Source organism: Cupressus sempervirens, chromosome 7 (genome assembly GCF_028749045.1).
Source record: "Cupressus sempervirens isolate cs-2001-9-10 chromosome 7, ASM2874904v1, whole genome shotgun sequence".
NCBI classification, from domain to species: domain Eukaryota; kingdom Viridiplantae; phylum Streptophyta; class Pinopsida; order Cupressales; family Cupressaceae; genus Cupressus; species Cupressus sempervirens.
Window position 1 is genome coordinate 428,592,831 of NC_143124.1, and position 4,331 is coordinate 428,597,161.

Here is a 4,331-nt window from a genome sequence, read left to right on the forward strand (position 1 = left end):
GCTTTGCAACTTTGAGGAAAGATATTGAAATAGAAGTCTACAATTTGAGAAAGGCTATTGAAAACTAGGAGATTGAAATACATCTCATACTACATCAACTAAATGAAGCAAGAGAGAAACTATAGAAATCTTTGAAGACAAGGAAAGAGATTTTTATTTCAAATAATGATGCACTATATAAAGAGATAGACACTACTAAGTTATTTGCAAATGGTGACTCTAATGAAATCAATGTAACAGTTGGAGATCTAATGGAAAAGAAAAAGGTCCAAGATGAGGAAATCTGAAATCTGAAGATAGAACAAGAATCACATCTATACTACTATGTGAGGTGAGTGAACAAAAGAAGAAAGCTATGGAAGACAAAGACATGATTGAAGAAGACAAAAGAATTCTGGCCAATAAATTGGAAGAGAAGTCAAGAAAGCTAACCAAGATTTCCAACATGCAATTGGATACTCTAAGTCAAATGATGAATGCTAGCTATGAATTAAATGTCAAGGACATTGAGATAGCTACATTGAAGTTGCAGAATGAATAATTGTAGAATTACACACACACACACACACACACACAGAGAGAGAGAGAGAGAGAGAGAGAGAGAGAGAGAGAGAGAGAGAGAGAGAATGAATTTGCTAAAAATTTCAACAAGCCAAATAAAGCCATCGAATACTTTGAGCCATTATTGAGAAATGAACACCAAAGGTAAGATCTCCAAACCTACTTTTCATAATTGTGGTAAGAAAGGACATACTGCTAATGTGTGTAGAAGCAAGACTACAAATCAAAATGTCAAGCCTAAGAACATGATACATTGTCGTAAGTGCAACAAGTAAGGTAATCAAGCACATGAATGTAGAACTAGGACCATGCATACGCAAAGATTTGAAGGATATTGTTGTGATTATTAGAAGTATGGACATAGAGCTTTTGAATGTAGATCCAAATCCATGTGGTCATCAAACAAGCCAAAAAAGGTAAGAAACAATGGGAACTCTTATAATTGGGACTATAATACAAGATATAGCTATCATTATTATCAAGAATATGGATATGTTCCTGAGAATTGTATCAGGAAACACTTCAATGGAAATTACAAAAGATGGTTAAGTCAAACTACATGTTTTAGTTGTTTGAATACTAGTCACATTAGTAAATAATGCCCAACTAAGTCAAAGGCACCAAGTTCTAAATTTGATAAAGGTCAAGGCAAGGTAGATGGTGAACACATCTAAGATGAGATGAACAAGACATGGAAAAGGAAATATGTTTGTAGCACATCAAGTGGAGAAGGGATCACTTCACCCAATGGGTCAGGTGATCACACCTCATCAAACTAGGCAAACAAGAGGTATGTGGGACTAATATTTAAAGGCTATATCATATATTAGTTCGAAAAGGAGATAGTGCTGAAAAGAATACATTAGCATGAATAAAGATGCAAGATGTTATTAGAATTTCAAGACAAATCTTTAAGTTTTTTATGTTGTTTTTAAGTATGAAAAGTTTCCTATATGTGTCGAGTGGAATGTTAGTTGATGTCAAGCTGTCAGACTAGGTAGTTGATACTGAGCTCATAGTAGCTATCAAGTGATGGAAATATCAATGGATGCCAAGTGAACCCAAAATTGTTTATTACTAAGCTTATAGATGTGTAAGCATTTAGTATTAAATGCAAGGTTTTCAAAGGGTATATGATCGATTTGAGCTCATTTTCCATTATGTCAAAACCAAGAAAGAGCAAGAAGATCTTGAGACAATCTGGAAATTCTTTAGAAGTGATGGTAGAAGACTTGTGTAGCAATTCATTGCTATTTTGTCAGATTTTCTAAGGTATTTATCAAGAGCTGAGCTACATAGTTTAAATTGTCATAAACCCTAGCCTAACAAAATGGCATCAAGCTTTAAAAATGTTCAAGGAAAGGAATTTTTAAATGTTCGACTAGTTATTAATGAAGTTAAGCAACCTGTATTTAAAGCCATTCCTAACATCGCTTATAAACAAGACCCTTTTGGCACATTGTCTATGATCCCGTCAAATGTGATAATGGTACAAGATGTGATGAAATGTTACAATTGCAAGATAGGAAGCATTGGTGACATGGAAATAAGAGGTGCATAAAACAAGTTGTGTGAAAGTGGTATTTTGAAAGAAGAATTCAAAATTGTTGACAAAAAGTGTTTAACACAAGCCCTAGATTTTCGTAATTTATTTAGAACAAAGTGGATACAAATTATGATAAGTTGAATTCATGATGGTTCCTTGTGGCTAGAAGGAGGACCAATAAAAATAACTAAGTGAATAAATCACAAGGTTACTAGCTACCCAACCTTAGATTGGCCTAAGACACTCAGAAGTGAGTCCAAAGAAATGATTGAGAAGAATACTGGAGTAGTCTGGAATAAGAGAGGTATGACTATAGATACAATCATAGATCCTCTTATCAATTTTTCTATAAAGGTAATCTCACATTAATTTTATCAATCCAGTAGATTAAATAGTATACCATGCATAGCTATGGATGTTGGTTATAAAATTGTTAAGAAAGATCATACATATGATCTAGTAGAACTTCAATTGCAACAACTTATGGACAACCTTGGAGCAATAAGGAAAACCAACAGTGCACAATGTAAGTTTTTTTCTATATTGTTTTGTATATTCTTTTATGTACAGAACACATGTCCATCATTTGGAATAGTAGGATAGAAGAATAATAGATCAGTTGTAGTATGGATAGGTGAATACATTGACCAACTAAGAGAAAACTTTGAATCCTTAATGACTAGTTACTTTGAAGATTCCAAAAAGTCAATGAAGTAGAGACTCAAAATACTAGTTTCCTTAGTTGAGAAACATTATAATGATGTATGTTTTCTTGTTGATGTTGGTTGCACATTTGTGCAAGTTGCCACACCAAGTTTAAGATAGTTAAGACCCTTAGTGTATCAGGTCAATGTGGATGAAGCCTCAGTAGCCATAACAACTCTACTTGCAAAATAAGTAGATAAGACTACAAATTTTTTTGGAAACTATGAGATAGTAAAATCCAAAATTACCATGGATTTGAAAACTACCTCAGCCATGAAAAAAAAGGAAAAGATAGTAAAGAAATTGAAAGAAAAATTTGGAGAGGGTGCCAAGGAGGAAGAGGAATAAGAAGAAGAGGAAGAAGAGGAAGAAAAAACTCAAGCTCAAGAACCTCTAGAATTAACATAGGGCATGGGAGCATACAAAGAAGAGGAGGAGACTAAAGGTGTTGAGGGAGAAGAATCCAAGGAAGCACCTACTCCTATCGAGCAAAAGAAAAGAAAGGAAAAGTCACAGCTAGTGGAAAGGACAAAGAAACTTGTTAAACCAAGTCAACGAAAGCCCACTACACCTACAACTAGAGCCAAGACATGTGCCACAGCACAAAAGGCTAAGGAAATGTCAAAGTAGATAGAGTATGGAGGATAGGAGCAAAAAAGTCAAAGAAGGATGTATGTCGCTACACCCAATTCAAATGAAGAGAAGATAGAATCATATGACAATAGCCAATTCAAGGTGGCTAGTCATAATCCTCTCTTAGATCTTGAGAATCTATGTGAAAATTTTAAAAATAATGCAAATTTATCAGGTTTTAGTCATGTTGATTTTGATAAATTGGGTAAAGAAGAGACAAGCCAAAATGAAGAGGAATTATATGCCCTAATGTCAAAGTTCAAGACCACACCACTAGAATTTTCCAACTTAGTACCAAAAAGTCTATATGAAATAGTTGAGCAAAATTAGCATTATTGTCTAAATTTGGAAAGACAAATCAGGGAAACAACACTAGCCCAAGTAATTCCTAAGTTGACTAAGGGACAAATTGCTAAGATAGTCAAGAAATATATAGTTAGGTTCACACCTAAATATAGAGCCTTTAGCATTCTCCAAAATAATATTAAAGATGTTGCAAAGAAATCAACACAAATATGGAACGTCATTTATGGGTTAACCACTAGACCAAGAAAGGAGAAGTTGACCCTTTAGAGGATAAAGCTAATGATAAAGATGATGATAAGGAAGATGATGAAAAAGATAACACAATTAGAGGAGGGACAAAAAAGTAAGAAGATGACAAGGCAATGGTTGAGCAGTAGCAAGAAGAATAGAGTGTGCATGACACATAATTGCTCAGTGTCAGTCCTCCCCATGACATAACCAAAACTACTAAAAATATAAGTTTCAAGGATGTCTCTTATCCATAAGCTTAGAATATCAATCCTATTATTGCAGAAGATTTTAAATCAGTCTACATTACAAGCCAAACTATGTGGCAATCCAATTTTGGTTAGTGTAGAAG